The 27,177-nt window shown below is 34.7% G+C and overlaps 2 long non-coding RNA genes across 2 annotated transcripts; one reads left to right on the top strand and one right to left on the bottom strand.

Annotated features, from left to right (window-relative positions):
* LOC116560802 lies at positions 1–16,800 on the bottom strand. Its single transcript, XR_004273141.1, has 2 exons — positions 16,659–16,800; positions 1–312 (listed from the first exon to the last, which is right to left on the bottom strand). It is a non-coding gene; the product is annotated as an uncharacterized LOC116560802 (long non-coding RNA).
* LOC116560803 lies at positions 4,245–26,681 on the top strand. The gene is made up of 3 exons (XR_004273142.1): positions 4,245–4,386; positions 15,464–15,477; positions 26,671–26,681. It is a non-coding gene; the product is annotated as an uncharacterized LOC116560803 (long non-coding RNA).
* Positions 26,682–27,177: the final 496 nt, after the last annotated feature.

Below are 27,177 nucleotides of genomic sequence, written 5' to 3'. Positions count from 1 at the left end.
GTAGTCTAAGATTTCTATTCCAAGGAATGCCCATAGCAGAAATCAAAAATATCTCAAGAGGTTTAAAGAACACTTTCAAAAGTTTTTCAGCAGAGCATCTGGTATCATTAAGCGGTCAGAGATGTTTCAAGCTGTATGGTCCCTATAACTTTACTGTTGGGTTCTCCTGCTTCAGGATGGATGGAATCCCTATCCTAATGCTTCTTGTCTAGACTTAAATATGTAACGAAGTATTCTGGCAATTCCAGTCAAAATCTTAGGTCTTCAAAAACAGCACTTCACCAATTTGTCAAACATCATTCTGTCTTCATCCTGCATAAAACAAAATGTTCTAGTTATTCCTTTATTTCAGAAGTCTTTATTCTTTGATAATTTACATCTTCTCAAAGAAGAGAAAGTCAACTTAAGAATTCATATTTCTTAGCGGACTAAACTGCTATATTGCAAGATTATGCCATTTAGCCCCTTCTATATCAATTAGGTAGATTTAGAAGCTGAAATGTAAAGTTGCCACCTGTGATCATATAAGTAGAGTAATAATCACTATACATCTGACCTAAAATTAGCAAGGGTAAGTTTATAAGGTATAACTTTATACATCATTAAAAATACAGAATAATACTTAGTTGTAAATAATTCTATAAATAATAGAGATAGATGGATGTCAAAGTAGAGGCTGTTTATTCTAGCAGTTAAGAACTCTTGTGTTGTGTCAGAGAGTCCTGATTTTACACTCATCTGCATAGTTAGTATTAACCATGAGACCTTGAACAACATAGCGTCTCTAAGTCTTAAATTCTTCATATTTAAAATTGATATTAATGATTGAGACTGCCTCATAGGATTACTGAGAATGTTAAATAAAACATTGGGCACAATGCCTGATGTCTTATAGTTTCACACAAAAATAAAAATATGCTTGGTATTATATTTTGTCATTTAGTGAGTGACTCCAATAACATAGACAATGTATTTTGTAATTTGTTGAATTATTTGAAATCGTTACAACAACACAGAAGGTTGATATCATTAGCCTGGTGATACACATGTGGAATTGCAGGCTCAGAAAGTGTTTTATTGCTCAAAGTTACATGTTTAATAAATAGCTGCATAGCAAGAGAACTTTTATCTGTCTAGTTTTGTTCCCACAGATAAAACTGGAAACAAGGGTTCTAATAGTAAATTATACCTCAATTATATATGAACTTAATTGTGTGTGACCTTTATAGGTCTTGCTGGAATAGGGACCTAGTTGTGGATCTGGTGTGTCCTAAAGGACCAGATCCTCTCACTTCCAAATGTTACTCCTATGTATATGACATAATAACTATTGCATCACAAAATGTAATTCCTCTAAATTAAACACTTGTTCCACAAATATGTATTTGTTTAGAACACAAATATCAACCAGAGAGTGATAAGAATTATAAGAAATTAAGCTATTATATGTTTTTGATGATTTTTTAAAGATTTATATTCTTGTTTTCTTTGTTTCCAGGGAAGATTCATAACAATGCAGTAATACTGGGAGCATAAAACATTGGAGAAAGCAAAAATAACTTAGCTCACCAAAAATAAATTTCTAGTTTTATAATGATACTCACTTTTTAACTCATATTTTTAATGAACTTTATATTAGTCCAAATCACTACTGAGGCTATGTTTCTTAACTATTCTTAATTTTATCATGGATGCAGCCAGAAAATTTTATATTCAAACTGTTGCAGTAGGATTGAAGTCAATCAATCCTATGTGACCCAATAAAACTTTCTATAAAAATTTTTTATAAAATAAATGTGAAGGGTTTTTTAAAGAATGTTCTAGAAAACACTGGATTTATCATCTAAAGTTGTCATAGCCCACAGTATCATTTTACCTATTATAATGCATGTTTAAATTTGTGTTGATGGAGGCAAAATCCAAGTCTGGAAACAAGGATTTAGATATAGAAGGAGATTTTTTGAGAATGTTATAGCAATAACAGTGTGGTTTCAGTATGATTATCAGATAATCAAAATATAATTTCCAAAGTGAGAGCCACAGTCAGATATTTTAATAAAACTTAAAAAAGAAATTTCCTTGTAAGATAATTGAAGATTTTCAATTAGAGCTTATTACTATCATATTGCTTCCAATAAATAAGTTTTTATTCATATAGAGATAAAATTATACAATAATAAATAAATCTGAAGGTTTATATTACTAAGAAATGGGGGCAGATTTTTAAAACTCCAGAACCTCAATAAGAGAATTATTTTGACTAGCATAAGGCTTCAAAGTTTAGCTGTTAAGGCAATTCTTTTACTTCCTTATACCTTCTTATCACAAATGAAAATGAGGCAGAAACCTCTACAATGAAAATAATAAAATATCAATATGAGAGACTGAAGAGGACACAACATTAGAAAGATATCCCATGCTCATGGATTGGAAGAACTGATCATGTTAAAATGTCCAAACTACTAAAAAAAAAATCCAGATTTAATGTAATCCCTATCAAAATACCAACGACAATTTTTCACAGAAATAGAAAACTCTAAAATTTGTATACCACTACAAAAAATCCCAAATAATTAAAGCAATTCTGAACAAAATAGCAAAGCTGAAGTCATCACACTATCTGAATTCATTCCTCTGAAATTTTCCAAATAATAGAAAAAGAGGGACTCCTACTTAACTTATTTTATGAGACCAGCATCATCCTGACACATGTCAGAAACACGACAAAAAGAAAATTTCAGGCCAATATCCCTGATGAACATAGATGTGAAAATCCTCAATAAAATACTGGAAAACCGAATCAAGTAGCACATTAAAAAGCTTACCCACCACAATCAAGTTGACTTCATCCCTGGGATTCAAGGCTGGTTCAACATACACAAATTAATAAATGTAATCCGTCACATTAACAGAACCAATGACAAAAACCACATAATTATCTCAATAGAGGCAGAAAAGGGCTTTGATAAAATTCAGCATCCTTTCATGCTAAAAACATTTAATAAACTAGGTATTGATGGAATGTATCTCAAAATAATAAGAGCTATTTATGACAAGCCCACAGCCAATATCATATTCAATGGGCAAAAGCTGGAAGCATTCCTTTGAAAACCATCACAAGACAAAGATGTCCTCTCTCAACACTCCTACTCAACATAGTATTAAATTTCTGGCCAAGGCAATCAGGCCAGAGAAAGGAATAAAGGATATTCAAATAGAGAGAGAGGAAGTGAAATTGTCTGTTTGCGATGACATGATTGTATATTTAGAAAACCCAATGCCCTCACCCAAAAACTCCTTAAACTAAAAAACAACTTCAGCAAAGTCTCAGGATACAAAATCAATGTGCAAAAATTACAAGCATTCCCATACACCAATAATAGACAAACAGAGCACCAAATCATGAGTGAACTCCTATTCACAATTGCTACAAAGAGAATAAAATACCTAGTAATACAACATGCAAGAAATGTGAAGACCTCTTCAAGGAAACTACAAAGCACTGCTCAAGGAAATAAGAGAGGACACAAACAAATGGAAAAACATACCATGGTCAAGGAAAGGAAGAATCAATAGTATGAAAATAGCCATACTGCCAAAAGTTATGTATAGATTCAGTGCTATCCCCAATAAGTTACCATTGACTTTCTTCCTAGTATTAGAAAAAACTACTTTGAATTTCATATGGAACTGAAAAGCCCATATAGCCAAGACAATCCTAAGCAAAAAGAACAAAAGTTGGAGGCATCATGCCACCTGACTTCAAATTATACTACAAGGCTACAGTAACCAAAACAATATAGTACTGGTACTAAAACAGATATATAGACCAGTGGAACAGAACAGAAGCCTCAGAAATAACACCACATATCTACAACCAACTGATTTTTGAGAAACCTGAAAAAACACAAGCAATGGGGCAAGCATTCCCTGTTTAACAAATGGTGCTGAGATAACTGGCTAGCCATATGCAGAAAACAGAAATTGAAGCCCTACTTACACCTTATACAAAAATTAACTCAAGGTGGATTAAAGAATTAAACATTAAGATATTAAAACATTAAGACTTAAAACCTCAAAAACCCTAGAAGAAAACCTAGGCAATACCATTCAGGACATAGGCAAGGGCAAAACTTCATGACTAAAACATCAAAAGCAATGGCAACAAAAGTCAAAATTGGCAACGGCATGTAATTAAACTAAAGAGCTTCTGCACAGCAAAATAAACTATCATTAGAGTGAACATGCCACCTAGAAAATGGGAGAAAACTTTTGCAATCTATCCGTCTGACAAATATCTAATATCCAGAAATTACAAGGAACTTAAACAAATTTACAAGAAAAAATCAAACAACCCCATCAAAAAGTGCGTGAAGAATATAAACAGTTTATGCAGTGAACAAACATATGAAAAAAAGGTTATCATCACTGGTCATTAGAGAAATGCAAATCAAAACCGTAATGAGATACCATATCACATCAGTTAGAATGGCAATCATTAAAAAGTCAGGAAACAACAGATGCTGGAGAGGTTGTGGACAAATAGGAACACTTTTATGCTGTTGGTGGGAGTGTAAATTAGTTCAACCATTGTGGAAGATCCACAAGGATCTAGAATCAGAAATATCATTTGACCCAGAGATCCCATTACTGGGTATATACTCAAAGGATTATAAATCATTCTATTATAAAGACACATGCACATGTATGTTTATTGCAGCACTATTTACAATAGCAAAGACTTGGAACCAACCCAAATGCCCATCAATGATAGACTGGATAAAGAAAATGTAGTACATATACACCATGGAATACCATGCAGCCATCAAAAAAGAATGAATTCATGTCCTTTACAGGGACATGGATGAAGCTGGAAACCATCATTCTCAGCAAACTAACACAGGGACAGAAAATCAAACACCACATGTTCTCACTTATAAGCGGGAATAGAACAATGAGAACACATGGACACAGGGAGGGGAATATCACACACCAGGACCTGTTACAGGGTGAGGGAAAAGGGTGGGATACCATAAGGACAAATACCTAATGCATGTAAGGCTTAAAACCTAGATAATGGGTTGATGAGTGCAGCAAACCACAATGGCACATGTGTACCTATGTAACAAACCTTTACTTTCTGTACATGTATCCCAGAACTTAAAGTATAATCAAAATATGTAAATACATTAAAAATAATAAGCTATTTGCAGCAACATGGATGGAATTGGAGAACATTTTGTAAAGTGAAATAAACGAGACAAAGAAAGACAAATACCACATCTTCTTGCTTTTATATGGAAGCTAAAAATTTTGATCTCATAGAGGTAGAGAGCGGAGTGGTGGTTACCAGAGGCTGGGAAGTGAAGTAGGGGAGGAAGAGTTGGTTAATGGGTACAAAAATACTCTTTGAAAAAGGGAATCAGTGCTAGTGTTTGATAACAGAGTAGGGTACTACAGTTAATAATTTATTGTATATTTTAAGTTGCTAGAAGAGAAGATTTGGAATGTTTCCAACACTAAGAAATAAATGTTTGAGGTGATGGGTATTCTACTTACCCCAATTTGATTACTACACATTATATGCACGTATCAAAACATTATATGTACCACATAAACATGTAAAATTAGTATGTATTGATTAAAAATGAACATTAAGACAAATGTTTAAAAACAAAAGAACAAAGAAAATAAGGCAGAAATATCATCAAGGCTCAAAACATCATACAAGAGAAGATTTTTCTGACCTCTGTCGAGATCACTCAAAATGCCAAGTTGTTACAGTACATTCTCCTTTGAACAAGTAATGATAAAGTAGGTTAGAAGCAGCTACAATTCTGCTTTCTCTTACCTAGAAAACTTGTGGAGCAAAAATTAGACGTACACAAAGTAGCTATAAGCAACATGCCATTGTCTGAACTCTGAGACAAAGATGCATTACACATGCACACCGCCATATGCTTCCCAGATTTTTGCTAAAGAGGAACCTAATTTTTTGTGATTCACAAGATGGCCAGTTGTTTAGTACAGCTGCAGAATGAGAAGGATCTAGAGAGACTAAAGTCACAAAGAATTGCTGGTAGCAATTCATTTCAAAACTGAAAATGTTTTTTAATATATGTATGTTATTTGAAACAAATTTTGCTCTTTCTCCTTCCCTGTATTTTTAATTCAGGTAATATAATCTCTTCTTGAGTTTCACAATTCTAAACCACACTGCCAAATGCCATGTGGTCTTAATAAAAATAAATCTACTTCATGCAGGAAAACAAGAGAAGACATTTTTACCTTTTAAATTCCTTTTCAATACATATCTTTCTTAACTACGTGTAGGCGTCTATTACTTAAAAATATATAAGTAAGAATATTATGTTAAAGATATTATATACATATCAAACATAAGTAGTATATAAATATAACTTTTAGCAAGTAATTTTAATATTGTCTTTATCTGAATGTTCAAATCTAGCCCAAAGCATAGGTGCTCAAAATTTAATTGACTAGTAAATGGTATATAAAATAACCTCATGCCCATAGAACCAGTATGGACCTGAGCCTCTTCTTCCAAATCAACCAATACACAGGTGCCATAATCAATAGGTACCATCAATTTCATTCCTCATGAAATAATTCAATTTTAGATTGATAAGTATTTTTACAAATTATGCAACCAGCTTCTCCAAAGAAATTGCCAAGGGCCCACCCACCAAGAGGGGAAGAACGGTACCAAATCTCATGAAGCAACTTTGTGCAGACACCTGAAGATTTTCAAAGCAGCACTAATTTTATCTATTTGAATTCTAGACTTTGAAGCGAGATATTATTTTCAATACACGGATATAGTTTTTAAAAATTAGGAAAATTATGAGACAGAAAAGAATGTATGGTGAAACAATATTACGTGATTTGCCAAAGTCAAAAAATTTGTGATAGAGCTAAACTATGACTCTACTTAATGTCATGCAGACCAACTACAAGGAGCTATTTCTCTGAAGTTTTTAAATACATTAAGAAAGAAGCCCCTTAAATGTATACAGCCTACTTTCTCCTAGGTATTCACTTGAACCTGATATATTTTAGCCCATGTTTAAAATAAAAGTTCAAAATTAAAGAACAGATAACTCAGTGGTTAGAATTATTTATATAAATATTGGAAACTCTTAGAAAATAACATATGTATTTCAGCAACATACACTTAAGCACTAAACTAAGAAAATAAGGTAGGAAATATCAATAAATCAATAAAACAATCTTTATTTCTGTATACTTGTGTCCTCAATTACACTAACCTTTATTTATCATTTTAAATGTACAATTGAAAACAGTATAGTCTGATAAAATAATATTCTGGAACTCAAATATTCTTATTCTTAAAATTGAAATACCTCAATTTAATAAATTTGTTCAGAGATATGATTGTCTTTTCAAATATATTTCCTTTATTAGTTTGTTTTTCTAGCACCCTTTTTACATCTTTACAGAATGACAAAATGTCATTTCTAAACCCATCCTTTAGATATATTCGACTAGGCTTTTAAAGCAATTTAGAAGAGTGCTATAACTGCCTAAATTGAGAAGCTAAAGTAGAAAAACTCAAATAAAGCGATTTACAGTCCAGAATTATTCGCAAAACTTTCAGCGTAAGATAAACTTTTAAAAGGCTAATGCTGAATACATATGTTAAAGTTCTAAAGTATTTTGTCAAACGAAGAAAGTACACTGGCAAATGGGACAGTCAGTTTCCTTAAACTTGAAAATTCCATTTCACTCAAATTGGATACAGTAGTTAAGTAAAACAATGGGGCTTCTATTTTCTGCCACATGTTATTTTTTTAAAAAGCGTATACAAGAGCTGTCACATGAGCAGCCTGTTTGCCTACTCAGTGCAAAGTTTTATGTTTCTGAAAGGCCCCCGCCCACATCTCTTAGTGCTGAAAATAAATCAATTTCATCTGTTGGTTGTTTTATTTCTAGTGGTTTTTTTTCTTTCTTCCTGCTTCCTTTTAGGCCAGCTTTCACAAAGCCATATGGCAGCTGAGAGTAGCAAAGCAACATGCTGTATTTTCAGTTCTTAACAAAAGGGGCTGTGGGATCACAGCAACCCATGAATACATGAGGCATGGCCATGTACAGAAGGGCCTCCAACCCTGTCAGTGAAGGCTGTAGGGAAGGCTGATGGAGCTGGCACTGCTTAAACAGAAATACCAAGTGCTTTCCTTGCACATGTCATTGGCATTTGCCTGTCTCCACATTTATTTCATCCCTTCCCAGTCAGTTAGATGCCAAATTCCCATTAGCTATATTAATGACATATGGCTGGAGGTAGAAGTATGTGACCGAACAAGAAAAGCACAAATTGAGCATTCTTTCTATTCATTTCTGATATTTCCATCAGAAGACACAAGATTCCCAACAAAGATTGTGTCAGTCATGTTGCTAAGAGCTCAGAATGCACTCAAAAAAGAGGCTGTAAGACACAATGACTTGTCTTCACCTACTACAGCTTTGCTCTTTTGTTCTCTAGTCAGATAATATTAGATCTCTAAACATTTAAATAACAGAGCATATTCTTAGTCTTTGAATCATAAATTTTGGTATTGAGATGTTCACAAATTCCCAATCACACTGACTCACAGCCATGAGTGCACACCCATGTGCATGCACACATACACATCTATATATCTATTCTTTTTATATTTAGATTAAATCTATGTTTAAATATTACAGCTGCAAAGCTTTGACTGTTAAGTTTCAAATCTCTTTAGACATATAAAACAATCGTGTGTCATAAGATGAACTAGTAAATGCTTTTGGTCACCATTTGGAATAACATGTCATAATGTATATGAAGACACTGATCAAAAAGTTTCAAAAGGAGTAAATAAGTAATCATGCTCTTTCCTCTCACAACATTGCTTATTTGGAACCTTCTCTTTACAATGGCAGGGGATTAGCAAGATGGGAAGATGTAGTATATGCACAATAGGTATCTGTCTTACATAAAAACTGGAGTGGAAAGGACGATATAAGGAATAACTCTTACCCTTTAGTTTTTATTCCTTTAAAATATCTCCCTCCCCACCATGGCTGGACAAGTTGGAATGTACAAGTGCAACTGCCTCTAATCCTGCCCAGCCAACGTAAATTCTTTACTCAGTAATTGGATATTAGAATTATTATTTAAAGAAGTAATAAACATTTAGATATTTAGGTCATGAAAGAATTAGTGGAATGGAGGGAGGGGTTAGTGGAGAATTAATTATTTACTATTAGGGAAAATATGACAGCCATGGACAGGAGCAATTTGAAAACTTAAGCAAATGATCTCAATCAAATGACTTATGGTAAGTGAATCAAAGTGATATTCCACTTCAGATAGTCTTGAGTAGATGAGTACGCTGTGCCACACCAATACACAATAGTGATTATTCCATCATCCTAAACAAAAGTGTACACACACAAGTAAAAATGCTATTATAGCTGAATAGAAATTAGAATGGTTAACAAAACATTTGAGACATCTGATAAAGACAGTATACATTTTGGTCAATTCCTCCCATAAATGATAATTATTTTTAAATACTGCATCAAATAATTAGACACAACCAAAGTCAGGCAAAAGAATTGAGACACATTTATTCTTGAAGAAATACTATTCTATCGGGTAAGGAATGTGAATGTGTGGTGTGGCTGTTTAGTCTGAATGCATTTTCCAACTTGAGCTCTAGTGAAGGAATGTCACTGACTTACCACCTCAAGGTGACAGATGATTAAATTTGGGAAAGGAAAAAGAAAGCCACGGAATGGCAAAAATTCAAAATTTTAATATAAACTCTGCCCAAATCTCTGGCTAACCTATTACTACACAGGCCCCATGTAGGTTTCAGGCAGCCTGAACGTGGATGACAGACATGAGGGAAGATTCCACCCTTGAAAGATCCACAGGCTACTGGTGAGATTCAAGAGTCTGCAGCAACAGTGACTATGTTCTCCTCCCTGGACACAGTATGAGGGGTAGAGGGCTAAAATCTACTCTGGTTTAAGGTCAGAAGGCTGAACTCTGGACAGAGGAGCTGGAAAGTTAATGGGAATTACAGAAGATAGAAAAAAGTGAACCCCAAAATCTTAATAGAAAGCCTAAACAGCTCCATGGCTGACCTGTAGACTGTGCAAACACAGATTCCCCTAGGTAGCCCGGCTAAAAAATGAGGGGCAGGAATGCAAAAAAGTAGAGCAAAGGCATGAGCTATTAAACATCGCAGGTAGACAAAGCTCACATTTTAAATTTAGTCAAGTTAATTGCTCACTAGAATAAAAAATAAACAGTACTCAGAAGAACAAAGAATCCATAGCCAAAAATCCTATGATGGACAGTGTTTCATTTTTAGCCAGAAACGAATAGACAAAGAAAAAAAAATATGACTCATAGTTTAAGGGAGATAAAAGCAGTTAATTGAAACTGACTCCAAGTGGGTTCAAATATGATATTTAGTGAATAAGGACTTCAAGGTAACTATTATATATATGGTCAATAATCATATAAAACTGTTTTTTTAAAAAAAAAAAACAATCAAAGGACAGTATGAAATTAATGACTGAACAGAAACTCTCAACAGAGAAGTGAAAATTATAAAGCGGAAAAATCCAGAGCTTCAAACTGATTAACGAACATTTACTAGAATATTTAACATCAGATTTAATACGACTGAAGATAGATTCAATTTTCTTGAGGCAAGATAAAAATATGCAATACTTAAAGAGAAAAATATGAGTAAAAACACCAGTTTCTTAGACACCTGTAAAAAGCATCCAACCATTTAATATACACACTTCTAATATAGTATCTAATCATCTAACATCCACATCTAATATATGTGTAACTGTAGCACTAAAGAAAAAAAGAAAAAAAAACAGTCAAACAATGGCTGATATATTACAGATTTGGTGAAAAATATAAATTTACAAATTTGATCTCAATGAGCCCAAAGTAAAATAAACATAAGTGAGCACAGCGGAACTTCCAGTTTTTGAATCTGCATAAGGAGTTTGAACATCACCACTCAGTTCTAGTAACAACCTAAAAGCTGAACAGAATGGAGAATCAACAGCTCTCTTTGGATTCACAAGAGAGGTGAGGAAACAGGACAAACCACTGCCCCCAAGATTGGAAAGCCAGACAGGGGAACAGAGGGAGTCATAGCTGACTCATGCAGAGACTCAGGAACTGAAACCTCTGCAGGAACCAGTGCTGAGGCAAGAAAATCTGAAATGTGGTTAATTTCTGGAGGCTCAGTGTGGACACGCCTGTGAGTTAAACACTCCAGGTTGACTTAGTCATGGAGGGGCCCCGTACATTTCTGAGTCTTATCTTCAGAAACTTGACCAGGTTCTTCAAGTAAATATCAGAGGAAAAGACTCTCCTGCTTCTGGCAAAGCCTGGGGAAGGAGAGCCATTGTGAAATGTTTCAGAGCACTCTGTTCTTCTTAACAAGGCCTGTGCTCAGGAGAAACTCGTTAAACCAGAGCCTAACCTGATAGAATAATATCAGAGCCAGAGCCAGGCGCGGTGGCTCACGCCTGTAATCCCAGCACCTTGGGAGGCCGAGGCGGGTGGATCACGAGGTCAAGAGATCAAGACCATCCTGGTCAACATGGTGAAACCCTGCCTCTACTAAAAATACAAAAAATCAGCTGGGCATGGTGGCGCGTGCCTGTAATCCCAGCTACTCAGGAGGCTGAGGCAGGAGAATTGCCTGAACCCAGGAGGTGGAGGTTGCGGTGAGCCTAGATCAAGCCATTGCACTCCAGCCTGGGTAACAACAGCGAAACTCCGTCTCAAAAAATAATAATAATAATATCAGAGCCTAATCTACCTTGGGGTAAGAAAATACCTAACTTGAACCTTTCTAATTATCCTGTCCACGTTAAGGGGGAGAGAAATGAACTGAGAAGCTGCACGGTTCAGAGGCTCACTAAAAGACTGAGACCTCATCATCGGACAGTAGAACACTTCCACTTCCTTCCCCTTACCACCACACTACTAAAGCCCTACAGACAGCAGTTCCTTTTACCTGGTCCATCATGTCCAGCTAGCAATAAAAAATTACAAAGCACACTGAAAGGCAAATAATACAACTGAAATAGACAAAGCAAGCATCAGAGCAAGACCTGTCAGAGATGTGGAATTATCAGACTGGGAATGTAAAACAACTATAATTAATATGTTAAAGGCTCTAATGGATAAAGTCAACAGCAAGCAGGTTGGGTACGGCAGCTCACGCATGTAGTCCTAATACTTGGGGAGGCCAAGATGGGTAGAGTTGGAGACCAGCCTGGTCAACATAGTGAAACCCATCTCTACTGAAAATGCAAAAATTAGCCGGGTGTTGTGGTGCATGCCTGTAGTCCCAGCTACTTGGGAGTCTGAGGCAGGAGAATCACTTGAACCCAGGAGGCAAAGGTTGCAGTGAGTCAATATTGCATGATCTGCACTCCAGCCTGGGCAACAGACTGAGTGAGACTCTATCACGCACACACAGAAGTCAACAGAAAGCAAAAACAGATGAGCAATGTGAGCAGAGCAATGAAAATCCTGAGGGGGAAAAAAAAGAAATGATAGAGGTAAAAATATAAAATTAAAATCGTAACAGAAATGAAGAACCCCTTGATGAGCTTATTAATAGACTGAACACTGATGAGGAAAGAATCACCAAGCTTGAGGATATCTTAATAGAAATCTTAAATACTCAAAAACGAAAAAAATAAAGACTGGAAAAAAAAAAAACAGAATAGAATATCCAAGAACTGTGGACAACTACAAAAAGGGTAACATACATTTGATGAAAATTCCAGAAGGGAAAGAAAGAGACAAAAGAACAGAAAAAAATATTTGAAACAATAATGACTGATAAATCTTCTAAATCAATGACAAACATCAAACCACAGATCCAGCAAGCTCAGAGAACACCAAGCAGGATAAATACCAAAACAAAACAAAATCTGCCTAGGCATATCATTTCCAAGTTACAGAAAATCAAAAGTAAAATAATAATATTAATGATAATATCTAAAAGGAGCCACAGGAAAAAATTGCTACCTACAGGAACAAAGATTCAAATCATACGTAGCCTTTCAGAAACTATCCAAGGAGACAGTAGAGTGAAATACTTAAAGTGTTGCTATGGTCTGAATGTGTCCACCAAATTTCACATTGGAAATGGATCACCGGTGGGATAGTATTGACAGGTGAGGCCTTTAAAAGGTGATTAAGTCATGAGGGCTCCTCCTTTATGAATTAGGGCCTTTATAAAAGAGGTTCCAAAGCTTTTAGTTTTTTTTTTTTCATCCTTTTGTTCTTTCACTCTTTCTCACAATATAAGGATTCAACATTTGCCCCTTCTGCCATGTGAAGATGCACATAGAATTTCTCACCAGACGTGGAATGCTAGCACCTTGATCTTGGACTTCTTAGACTCCTAAACTGTAAGAAACTTCTCTTCTTTATACATTACCCTGTCTCTGGTATCTTGTTATAACAGCACAAAAAGACTGAGACAAGTATTGAGAGGGAAAAAGACAAAGAAAAAAAACCCAGGCTGTAATTCTGTACCCTGAGAAATTGTTCTTCAAAACTGTAGGAGAAATGAAGAGTTTCTCAGACAAACAAAAAGTGAGGGAATTTGTTGTCAGTAAACCCACCTCAGAAGAAATGTTAAAAGTTCTTTAGAGAAGGAAAAAACATCAGAAACTCAGATCTACATTTAAAAAAGGAAGAGCATCCAAGAAGGAATAAGTGAAGATAAAAATTATTTCTTTTGCTTAATTGACCTAAGAGATAACTCTATTCAAAATTATAATGGCAGCAATGTAGTCAATTATGTATGCTAATGTTATTTCATATATATGTTTATACTTCTATGTAAGTGAAATGAATGACAGCAATGATATAAGAGAAAGGAGGAAGGAATTAGGACAATCTTGTTATTGTAAAGTACTCATGCTACCTGTAAAATGGTACAGTGTTAATTTGAAAGTTGTCTTATATTAGTTGTAAAGGTCTTTTGCTAATTCTAGGGCAGCCACTAAAAAGAATGATAAAAAATTGCATACCTAGGTGATATCCTAAGAAAAGAGAGAAAATAAAATAATATAAAATGCTCAATTAAAACCATAAAAGGCATAAAATGAGTAGACAACAAAAACAACAACAAAGAACAAGGATAACAAATAGAAAACTAATAAATATGGTAGATATTAATCTCCCGACATCAATAATCACTTTGAATGTCAATGGTCTAAATATATCAATGAAAAGACAAAGATTGTCAGAATGTATTAAAAAACAAGACATAAATCTATGCTATATACAAGAAATCCACTTTCAATATAAAAACATACGTAGCTAAAAAGTAAGTGAATGTAACGAATATTACATAAACTCAATTGATAAAGCAGTGGCAGAGTTTCAGATTGTTGACTCCAATTGTCAAAGTTCTGTGGGTAAACTGCTATCAAACAGCATTGAATGCTACAGAGAAATCTTTCATGGAAGGAAGGGCCAACTGACGAAGCAAACTTCATTGCTTTGTTTTAGCAAATTGCCACAGTCACCCCAACCTTCTGCAATCCGCATCCTATTAGCGGCAGCCATCAGCATCGAGGCAAGACCTTCTACTAGCAAAAAGTCTATGACTCTGTAAAGGCAGAGAACATCCTTAGAGCTTTTTAAGAAGCAAAATATTCCTTACCTAAAGTATGCAGACCTAATATTATTGCACACTTAATAGGCTACCGCATAGTGTAAACTTTACTTTTATATACACTGGGAAACCAAAGAATTCTCATGATTTTCTTTATTGCAATATTCACTTTATTGTGGTGGTCTAGAACTAAGCCTTGCAGTATCTCTGAAGTATGCCTGCACTTTAAATCATCTCTAGATTACTTATGTCTAATATAGTGTAAGTGCTATTTAAATAATTTTATACTGCATTAATTTTTAAATTTGAATTGTTTTTATTATATTATAATTTCTTCTTTTTTCAAATGTATTTCATCTGTGGTTGGTTGGTTGTAGATGTGGAACCCGTGAATACCAAGGACCAACTGTATTGACTTTTTGTTAGTTAATCATAATGTGCCAATATTTATTAAAATATTGTAATAAATGTGCCATAGTAATTTACTATCTTAATAATAGGGGAAACTGGATGGAGGGGAGTATATGTGACTCTCTATACTCCCTTTGCTACATGCACACACACACACACACACACACACACACACACACACACACACACACAAAAGGCACAGCATAGACTGCATAAAGTCAAATGAAGAAAGAAAATCTTGAACACAGCAAGAGAAAAATAACATTTATATAATTACATCAGCAATGTAATTAATAGCTAACTTCTCAGCAGAAGCAATGAACACTTAAAAGATAATTCAAGCAATATATTAGGACACTTTTAAAAAGTCAATTAGAAACCCTATATCATTGAAACTATCCCTCAAAATGAAAATAATATATGTTTTTAGGTAATCAACAAAAAATGTTTAAGAATATCTACAAGACACAAAAATGACACCAGAATGTAACTCAGATAAAAAGGATGGAATGTAACCATTGGAAATTGTAAATATGTGATGTATGTATAAGAAAAAAATGTGTATATACACATGTAATGGCTTAAATGAGCAAATTCATTGTGACTTTTGTCTTTAAAGCTTATGATGCTTATCCCCAATATGATTTTTCCAACACTACTCCTAAGGACTCTATCAATATCAACAAATTATGTCACAATTATGTATTATATATTCTGTCTAAATATTTCTATCTCATTATATGCTGTAGGTCCTCAGGCTAGTTTCAGAATTCCTAGTATATGCTCACATGGGCTTTTATGAGTGTTTTAGGACATGATCATGGCTACCCACCCAGTGTCCATTTTTCTCTTTTTTTTTACTGTTAAGACTTTGATACTCCTGAATATGGAATCATACCCAGTTAAAACCATGTGTATCAATTTTGGCCAGAGTGGGGTAAAAATTCTACAAATCAGGGCTTTTGCAAAAGCTACTGTTTTACTGACCAGAAGAACAGATTCAGCACCATGGCACATGTATACCTATGTAACAAACCTGCAGGATCTGCGCATATACTCCAGAACATAAAGTATAATAAATATAAATAATTTTAAAATAAATAAATAAGAATAAAGCAAGAAAAAAGATAAGTAGTGGTCTAGATCATTAAACAGATATCCTATTTTTCATGTTAGTACAAGTAACAAAGATTGTAAAGTTTCTAATAAAAAATGCACCCCCAGCCACCAGTATCTAATTTTCTTAAAGCTCTCATTGATAGTCTTTTTGAGAGCCATTGGGCTTCTATTAATAATCTCTTGCTTTTTGGTTTTATTAACCCTTACTTCAAGGTTTGTCAAGCTTCCTTTTGTCTGCTTGCCACTCGTTTGCAAAGCCATACACAGACATACATAAAATTAAATGTTTTACATAAAACACATACAATTCAATGTTTTTTTATATATGTTAAATATATATATTTACCAGAACCCCACTTACAGGTATCAAAGCCTGCCCAAACAAACCCAAAACTTAGTGACTTGAATGACAACATTAATTTTACTCACAAATCTGCAGCTTAGCCAGGGTTTTTCAGAGAGAGTTCATTTCTGCTTCACTCGGCATCAGACAAGGCAATTTGAAGACAATGTTAGAATCACTTGAAAATTCATTCTGGCAAATAACAGAGGCTGATGCTTACTATTGGCTGAGTCTTCAGCTTGTCCTGGGGCTGGGACTGGAAACCCTGCACATGGCCAATCCATGTGGCTGCTTGGATTCTGTACAAAGGAACGGCTGTTTTCTAAGATCAAGCCTCCTAAAAGGATCAGACAAAAGCTTTATTTCCCTTGTGAGTTAGACATGGAAGTTACATAGTGTTACTTTTGCAATAGTTGAACCTCACCATATTCAAGAGCAAACAGGATAAGCTCTACCTCTCAATTGTGGAAAGAACACTTAAAATAGAATGTATTGGCATATCCATCTTTGGAAATTATTATTTGTCCCAACAAAACATTTTTAATATGAGAAAATAAATCCCTAGTTGATTAAGCCATTACAATCAAATTCCTATAATATGCATATATTCTGTTTTGGATACATATTGTATATGTTTTGGTTTTTGTGTTTAATATGTCTCTCCTACTAGACTGTAAACTTCACTAGGGCAGAAATTATTTCCATTGTCGGCTGGGTGCAGTGGCTCTGTCTTGTAATCCCAGCAATTTGGAGGGCCAAGGCAGACAGATTACCTGAGGGCAGGAGTTTGAGACCAGCCTGGCCGACATGGTGAAACCATATCTCTACAAAATACATAAAAAGAAGAAAAAACAACCAGATGTGGTGGTGCGTGCCTGCAATCCCAGCTACTCTAGAGGCTGAAGCAGGGGAATTGCTTGAACCCGGGAGGTGGAGGTTGCAGTGAGCAGATGTGGAGCCACTGCGCTCCAGCCTTGGTGATAAGCAAGACACTGTCTCAAAAATAATAATAATAATAATAATGATAAAAGACAGAAATTATTTCCTTTTTTTTCACATTGGCTCTTAATAAAAAGTTTTTTAAAGGAATACATGGAAAAACACTGAAGCAAAACAAAGGCTTAGAGCTTTGGGAGTTAAACTTCTTTCACCACAGTCAAGAATGAAGTTCCATGTTGTGTTACACTCTGATGGTCACCTTGGCACAGAGCCTCAGGGACCTGATTTGCTTCTGAGGCTTAAAGGTGGGTTGGTTTATAAATTTCTCAGGAATTATAAGTGTGTATTTGTGCGTGTGTGTGTGTGTGTGTGTGTGCCTGTGTGTGTGTCAAAGTACAAAAGCAAAGACTATGAAAACAGACAGCAACCAATAAAATGAATTCATTTCCTTGGCAATAACTTTCTAAAGACATTTTATTGGCAACCTTGATGTGCTCTACAATTTCCTAATGAAGCAAATTTTATATATCCCTGAACTTCTGCATTAGGGCAAACTGAAAGAGGTAAGAGTAGTTTTAAGTCAGGCGATATGACATAAAAACGTTTTATTTTTATATGAGAGATGATGAAAAACAAGGTTATATGAGAATATCTAAAATTATCCTGAAAGCATAAGACATCCTCAAATCATAGCAGTAATGTCATTAGTCATATTATGTTTACTAGAAATAAGACAGACTGTTGCTACTATTGTTAGATGTATTGTTTAAAGTAGTATTGCCAGAATGTCATGCATTGGATTACATAATATTTATGCTCATGTCTCTTCCAAAGCATAAATTCAATAATTTTTTTAAAAAGTGTCTCAATAGAAAAAAAAAAAATGAAACATTTTTCCCCTATGACACGTGCAATTACTTCACCGTCTAAGGAATGTATGTTGTAAATACTGGATTTATAGCAACACCTCGGATAATTACACAGTTTTAGGGGTACTAAGCAGGAAAAGAATTGCTGACTGTCCACACAGTGCCCTCTTTTATTCACTGTGAGTCTCAGAAGAATGTGACCGTATAGGTTAACTATGTTTATGTTGTTCTTAAGGAGAATAAAGTTAAAAGCCAATATTCTTTTTAACAAGCTGAGCCAACTTGTTGGAAAGAAATAGAACCTTATAAAAATTGGAATAAATATCTTCAAACCAATATGTTATTTGAAACACTATTTTACATGGTACTTTCATTTTTGTCTCACCCTCACGTAACTCTGCAAACAGCTATTCAATTCAAACTGTCTCAAGGGTGAAAGTATAAAGCTCAATGTTTCTGTTGGATTTAGGGGAGCTCACAGAGCATCTGGATTTGTTGGTCGTGGCATTGCCTCTTAAACACTCAAGTGTCTGTTGGAGCCAGTTTATACCAGAACAATTCAACAATTCAGGATTTCCTTTTGTGTATAGAAACATCTGTTTACATGGCTTCAGTCTGAATGAATAAGAACATGTTATCATTTACTGAAAAAAATGACAAGGTGGTATATAGTTGTTGTACCTAGTAATCTTTATTCTATTCACATATTTTAATACTATAATAAATTGTAGAATATGGCCTAAATCTCTTTGCTTTAAACTACTTCTAACGTAAATATTCATTCAGAAAGCATATTTCAGAAGCAATATTTTTATTTTTTTAAAAACACAATTAGATTTTTATGCCTAAAGTTTACTCCTATAGATAATACTACGTTGCTCACTGAAATTTGTTAAGAGAATAGCTCTCATATCAAGTGTTCTTACTGCACATACTTACACACAGCAAAGCAAAGCGATACAAGGAAGATTGGTGGTTATAATTTTACCTAGATTGTGGTGATGGTGTTGTGGGTGTATGTGTATAAACAAAAGTGTCAAATTGTATACATTATATATGTGTAGGTTTTTATATTGATTGTTCCTTAATAGATATATAAAAAGTGTAAAGCAAGGCCAGGTGTGATGACATGCCTGTAATCCCAGCACTTTGGGAGGCTGAGATGGGTGGATCAACTGAGGTCAGGAGTTCAAGACCAGCATAGCCAACACGGTGAAAACTCATCTATACTAAAAGTATTAAAAAATTAGCCAGGCATGGTGGAGGGTTTCTGTAATCCCAGATACTCGGGAGGCTGAAGCAGGAGAATCACTTGAACCCAGCAGGCAGAGGTTGTAGTGAGCTGAGATGGTGAGATGGCACTTTGGCCTGGGCAACAAAAGTGAAACTCCTCAAAACAACAACAACTATGTGTGTGTGTGTGTGTGTGTGTGTGTGTGTGTGTGTGTGTGTGTGTATGAAAATGCATCATTAGGAACATTAGCATTGTTACATCTCCTTGTGTATAGAATTTTGCAAAATTTAAATCAAGAGAGAAAATAGATAATAACATAATAATCAATTAGAGAGAGACTTCTCTTTACTCAAAGTTTGTGCTACCAACTACTATACATATATAAATAAAAGAATGGAATATCAACCAATAGAGTAAGTTTAAAAAGAAGACGATGTGGGGAAGTAATTCTCTGTTGCTTCGTCTGATGTTGACTGTTCCTTTCCCCATTTTGTAAATTCAAGGTTTGACTTTTTAAAGTTGGTGCATTTAAGAGAAAGGAAACAAGAAAGAAAATGGGAAAGGAATGGAAAGTACTTACTTCACTTACACTTGTAGTGTTATGGCATTGCTAATTTCTAGATATGAAAGTCCTCTAAGCAAATAACTCATTAGCAAGTCAGCAGCACATCATTACATCCTTGAGTAGAAATATTTTGTGCAATCTAAATAGAGAAATAATTTAAAAGTAGTATTAAAAATAATGCATATGGCCAGGCATAGTGGCTCACGCCTGTAATCCCAGCTCTTTGTGAGGTCGAGACAGGTGGATCACAAGGTCAAGAGATCGAGACCATCCTGGCCAACATGGTGAAAACCCATCTCTACTAAAAATACAAAAATTAGCTGGTTATGGTGGTATGCACCTATAGTTCCAGCTACTTGGGAGACTGAGGCAGGAGAATTGTTTGAAGCTGAGAGACGGAGGTTGCAGTGAGACAAGATTGTACCGCTACACTCCAGCCTGGTGACAGAGATAGACTGCGTCTGAAAAAAAAAATAATGCATATGAGACAAATAAATTTGTTTTCACTGTAGGGTACTAGAACCACCGTGCCTACATAAACAGAAGAACATAATTAGATGAAGCAATTCTGATCCTGAAAAGTTTTTATGAGTTCTTTGGAAATTAGCTAACCCTAAGAATATCTGGCCTGCAGTCTCCTCAGGCTGGTTGCAATAATTTTCTTGGTTGTCATTTGCAACTCCTCACTCATCCTTTAGCATCTGGAAATTTGACCAATTATTTGACCTGAGATATTCTCTCCCTTTCAGGTGGTTTCCACTGATAAAATCAAAGACGAACCTTTTATCATTATGTCTCATGAGTGAATTCATTTGGAGTATATATACTCACACATTCTTTTCTGCAGTAAAATCTTGGAGCATGTGCTGAATTCCTGAACAAGATTTCTTCTCCTCTCTTATCTGTGTGGCCTCAGTTCAGGTCCTTGATGAAGCCCCAGGAGACATATTTAAAGCTCTCTTCTTGATCCACTTGAAGCCCTCCTCTATATGCAGTGAGAGGCAGGAGCCTGTCTATCACAGCCTCTTCTAGTTGGGGTGGGGTGAAGAAATGGGATTCAGACCACAGCCAGAGTTCTCTATTCAAAATTCTTTTCTCCCACTCAACAAGCCTTCTCTCTGACTCAAAAATTCTTTCCTAAGCTGCTAAAGAAAAAAAGAAAACGATTCAGCTCAGTATTGTCTAGAAACCTCAGCTGAAACTAAGTAAAAGGATTGTATTTATCATCTTCTTGCATAGTCATAATCACATTTTTTGAATTAAGTTAGGGGCTATAGATAATCCATTGAAGGAAAGTGACTTGTGCAAAATAATAGAACATGAGCTCATATTGTTACCCTGACAGCAATAGAGGTGGGGAAGAGAAATTAACTGTATAATGTGTGGGAAGAATGTTGTTATTGAGAACGTTTTGGAAAAAGAGATAAGTCACGAAAACAGCAAGATGATTAGGACCATTAGAATTGTTACATCTACAATGCTATCTGCTGCTTTACTTTGGGGAGTTTGCTGTGTCTTCAGCATGCAACTGCTTTTATCTGTAAATGAAATGAGTTTTAACATTCATGGACAGGGAAACTAATAGTTCTTGAAATTTTACCATATGACAAATCCTGTGCTAGGCATGTCCAAATAGGTAATTATATACCAACAACCCTAAAAGCTATAGTAAATAATTTTTCCGTTTTATAAAGAAGTAAATTTCCACATGAAAAGCTAAGTTTTACTCCCAGAACAACTTATTACCAGGGCACTGTTTTTGTCCAAAGCGTATTGTTCCAGAAAGTTGTCTCTTCATGGACTAGGAAGTTTTTATTTACTATTACTATAGTTTTAGAAATTAAGAATGAGTCATTTGATCTGGGTTTGTCCTACTGAACATTGTATGTTTGCTCTAAGGCCCATATTACATGTCTATTTTAGCTATGATCTTGTTAATAAGCGTATATTTAGAATTTTAGCCCTTAAATGGTAAACCAGTTTTGAAGATTGTATAACCAGTAATGTTATAGAACTACCAAGTTCATATGCCCACTGTGTAGTAGCATACCAATACACCAAGACAGAAGAGTTTGCAGCAGAGGAAGAGTTCAATGACACAGAGTGGCCAAGTGAGGAAATGGAAAGGAGCATAAAATCAGTTTTGCCAAAGAGTTCTGGGCTGGGATTTTAAGGAAATAATGGAGGGCAAGGTGCTGGAAAAACGGACTGTTGATTGGTTAGGATAAGGGAAATGAAATCATCAGGATGTGGAAACTGTATTATTTGCTAAGGCAACTGCCCCTGGGGTACTTCAGACCAGTTGGTACCCAGAACCTGAAGGAACATCTCAAAGGGAAAACAACATTTGACAATGTCCACATTGTTATATACAGAGCAGTTATGGGAAACCATAATCCTGTGATAGGGTCTGAGTGAATCTGGGCCACAGGCACCACACAGCTATGAGGAAGAGGGTCAGAGAGCAAGTTGCCTAGTGATTAAGGCTGAATGTGCTACAAGCTTGGTTTTTTTTTCATTTCTCCCCCCGCCCTTCTTCCCTGGTTAATTTTTAAATTTATGGGGATGGTTTCAGTAACTCAGAGAAACTAAAAAGAAGAAAAAAATCTGGACCGAAATATTGCTAGATTGTATATTTTGGGTTAACCCAAAATAATTGTGTCAAAAATACTCTAGTTTGGCCTGGAGAAGATATCACTTGCCAGTATAATCACAAAGAGCATGAGAGCCCGCTGCTGGAATGAAAGGATGGAAGAAAAGAGTGAGGAGAGAAGTTTCCTGAATCACCAGGCTTTGCCATCAGTTTTGAGTGCTCAACAACCTTGTTAGTTTGAAAATCCTTCAGTTTAAAAAGTTACTAATTGCTTTTCGTTGATTTGATTTTGCTTAATTGACATCTTTAGTAGTAAGCAGCAGACAGAATTTAGCAAGATGATTAGACTGAATTTATGATGAATTTACACAAAATATGTAACTTGTGATTCATTTTTTCCCACTATCATAACTGTAGTTTTTAATATGCGACTGCGGATCTGAACTTAAGTTTTTATTTCTCATGTTTTTGTTGGCTTTAGTGTGTCAATGACACACTTTCTCATTTATAGTTAAATGCTGTGTTTGGTTCCCACGTCCTTTTATTGCCTACAGCAACTTCACCTGAATATACTTCCATAAAATGTAAATAATTTTGTTAAGAAATAAATTCTTAAATTTGAAGTAAACTACAGTGACTTTTAGATTGGTGACTGATCTTCAGCAGTTATTTCACACTGATACTTGATCACCTTAGTGTTTTTAACCAAACATCCATTTTTAAAATTAGTTCTTCAAGATATAGCTTTCACCAAAGAGAATAGCTTAAATGCCTATCTTCCTTTAATTGTTTGGTTAGCCAGGGAAGAAGGAGGTACATGCAAGCTCATTGCAATGGTTACATGGTTAGTAATACTGTTTTCTGAGTATTAGAGGTAACTGTTTTCTGAAGACTATCTAGGGAAAAAAATGAAATGGTGAAATTCACAGTGGTTTAACTTTCTGTTTTTTCCTTTTCTTTTTTTTTTTTTAAAAAAAAAAAAGAAGTCTTTCAATGTATTTCCCTTCTATGCCCCAATTTCATAGACCATGGTCAAAATTGCAAGTTTGGCATCTCGAGTTTATGGGCTATAACAATTTTTCCCAGCTAGCAGAAGATTCATTTTTGCTAAAATTCTATTTCTCTCAAGGATTGTAACAATTCTTCTAAAAACAGATCAGCAGCTTTCAGTATAATCTTACTTCATCTAACTGGAACAAGGTCCACTTCTGGTAAATCCTGCAACTGAATATGACAGGAATAGAAAACTCTATTTCAGTGCCTTGCAGCATGTGATAAAAGGCATTTGGAAAGTGACTTGGATTATTTTTATTTGTATTTTTTAGACCCAGGCTTAGTATTAGCTTTTGTTCTATTTTATTTTCAACAATGATTTAGAATGACAGCATTTATATTTTAAGTAGAAACAAATTAAAAGACAGCTCTCTTTCAAGTGTTTGCTAAACATACAAGTAAACAAAGATCTTTTAGAAATATTTTAATAGTATATCATTCAAATAATATAAATTCTGAAACAACTGTTGAATTCTACACTCATCTATGTTCATTCACAAATAATTATAAACATGTACATATTTACAGCTTGGCATTGCAGATACTAAAACTAAAAAGAAAGAGAACTACCTTTATCTTAATATACATGTGAGAAAGAAAAAGGGAAAATAGAAAAAAAGGCAAAAAAAGAAAAGAGAGAGAAAGAGGTTAGCAAAGAGGAAAAGCAAGCAACAGAGAACTAAAATCATTTGAACTATATTTATTTTAATAGTCTATAATCACAAGATAAGATTATTTAAAGCTTAATTTGGTCAGGAAAGTTAATTTAAAGAAAGCTTACTTTAAAATTTAATTCAAAGTTTAATTTAAATAAGTGAAAACTCTTGACCCATACCTCTTCCTTAAGATAAACTCCAAAGAAGTAGTTATTACCCCTATATAAGAAATCTAAACAATCTACCTGACTACATAGCCAGGGAGTGATATAACCAGCTCTATGACAAATTAAAAGATAAAAAAAAATTTTTAATTACATAGAAATTTAACATCAAAATTTTCCGTTGATTGAAGTTGATATCCACTTTCTAAACTTCTTTAAAATGTTTACAACTACAGGAAAAATGTACTCTGAGTGTACTACAACTAATTTACTATAGAGTTTATATTAAATGCTGTAAGGATTACAAACCAATTAATATCCAAGTCAAAGAAGAGACTTTTATTATTTTATTCCTATCTTCTTTCACCTCTTTCCTTCCCCCCATTTATTTAATTTTTCCTGCATCTTCCTCCTTTTTCTTCTCTTTCCCTCCTCCTCATCAGAACAATTGCCATTTTTTCTGTACTTAGTAGTCCTACTGCTGTTCCTGCACAATACTGAATACTTACATGTCATACCTGGTGTTGCCTCCATGGCTAGTCTACGTTCTAACTTTTATTTCTCCCATTTGTAAACAAGGACATTGAGGTTCAATTGGGAGGGAAGGCTAACTTCAGTGTTACGTCCTTTCTGCTGAACATTGTATTACAGTATCTTGTAACTGGTGTAAACCATTGCAGAGACATCTATATGTTTATAATGTGTCAGAATAAACAAACATTAATTTTTTTTTAACTCTGAAAGTTGGAGCTTGACTTAGTTCATGTTGCTTGAACTTTCCAAGATAAGGGGAGAAAAAGGGTACGTTGTTCTTCAGTATCCATGGAGCTATTGGTTCCAGGAACCCTGAGGATACCAAAATGAGCAGATGTTAAAGTCCCTAATATAAAATACTATGGTATTTGCATATAACCTACACACAGCATACATTATAAATAATCTCTAGATCACTCATAATACCTGATACAGTGTAAATGCTACGTAAACAGTTGTTACACTACATTGTTTAGGGAATGATGATTAAAAAAATCTAAAGTATTCAGTTCAGATACTTTTTTTTTCAAATATTTTTGATCCATGATTGGCTGAATCCACAGATGTGGAACCCATGGATAAGGAGGGCCAACTTTATACAGCATATTTCCTAGATCTATCATTAATACCGAGTTTTGAAAGACAGAGTAAGCAAATATTATTTTGAACTCTGCAGGCCTCATACAAGTTGTTTTTTATCTATTGCCATGAACATCATGACAGAGTAAATAACAACTATAGTGATTTGAAAGTCCTAAGTATCCTTTCGATTGGAATAGTTGTGCTATATTAATAAGAAATATTTTATACTAATTAGCTCCATTCCACATAAAGTTAGAATAAAAACAAACAATCCGGGGATATTTAGACTATCAATATAAATATTTCTAGCCCCCAAATTGGGAATTTAGAAAAATGTTAGAACATTAAATGTGTTCATACTTTATTAAATAAAAATAATTTTTAATTGCATATATGTATTCATTTCTGTCCTCAGATTTTTTTATACTAGTTGCAAAAATGTTATTTACTCCAAAGCATTTTAATGACTTAAAAATAACCAATTAGAAATCTGGAGAAAAAATATTAAACAGACAATATAGGACCAATTAAATAAAAGAGCCAGAAAATAATATTCAAGGAAGGGAAGGAATTATTGGAAGCTATGAAGATTGTTTGTTTTATATTGTTTGTTCAAGGACAGATCATCCTAGATTAAGATAAAAATATTGGATGATATTCCTGAGAGAAAAACAGCTGGCTTAATATGGGGTCCTATGTAATCAGATGCTGTGGAAACAGTTGGAAACCAGACAAGGAACAGAAAACAACATAGGGTTCCCTATTAGAACTACCAAACACCTACACAGACGGTGGTTCAGAAACAAGAGCTCATAAAGTAAGAGAACAGAGAGAAATGTAAGATTCAATAATTTCCAAACAAGAAATCAACAGGGCAATTCAGAGAAGATGTGAAGTAAACAATCAGAGGAAGACATTTACCCCTGGTTCAGATAAGGAAAAACAGCAATAGCCAACATGCAAAAGTCAAGGAATATATAGACAGTTTTACCAAGTCAAAACAGCTCAGAATGTTTCAAGAACTAGTCAAATGCAAAGGATTCAGAAGTAAACAAATATCAGATGTTAAAACAAGGTAGAGGCTGGACACGGTGGCTTACATCTGTAATCCCAGCATTCTGGGAAGCCAAGGCAGGTGGATCATCCATTACGGTCAACAGTTCAAAACTAGCCTAGTTAACATGGTAACACGCCCTCTCTACTAAAAATACAAAAATTAGCTGGGCCTGGTGGCCTGTACCTGTAATTTCAGCTACTTAGGAGGCTGAGGCAGGAAAGCCACTAGAATCTGGGAGGCAGAGGTTGCAGTGAGCCAAGACTGCACCACTGCACAGGTGACAGAATGAGACTCTGTCTCAAAAAAAAAAAAAAAAAAAGGTAGAATATATCTGTATATCAAGTAATCTTAGTAGATGA

This window comes from Sapajus apella, unplaced genomic scaffold (genome assembly GCF_009761245.1).
Source record: "Sapajus apella isolate SASKATOON/1434 unplaced genomic scaffold, GSC_monkey_1.0 scaffold27, whole genome shotgun sequence".
In the NCBI taxonomy this organism is placed as follows: Eukaryota; Metazoa; Chordata; class Mammalia; order Primates; family Cebidae; genus Sapajus; species Sapajus apella.
The sequence above is the reverse complement of the archived record's forward strand: the minus strand, read 5'-3'. Positions and strand labels throughout refer to the sequence as shown.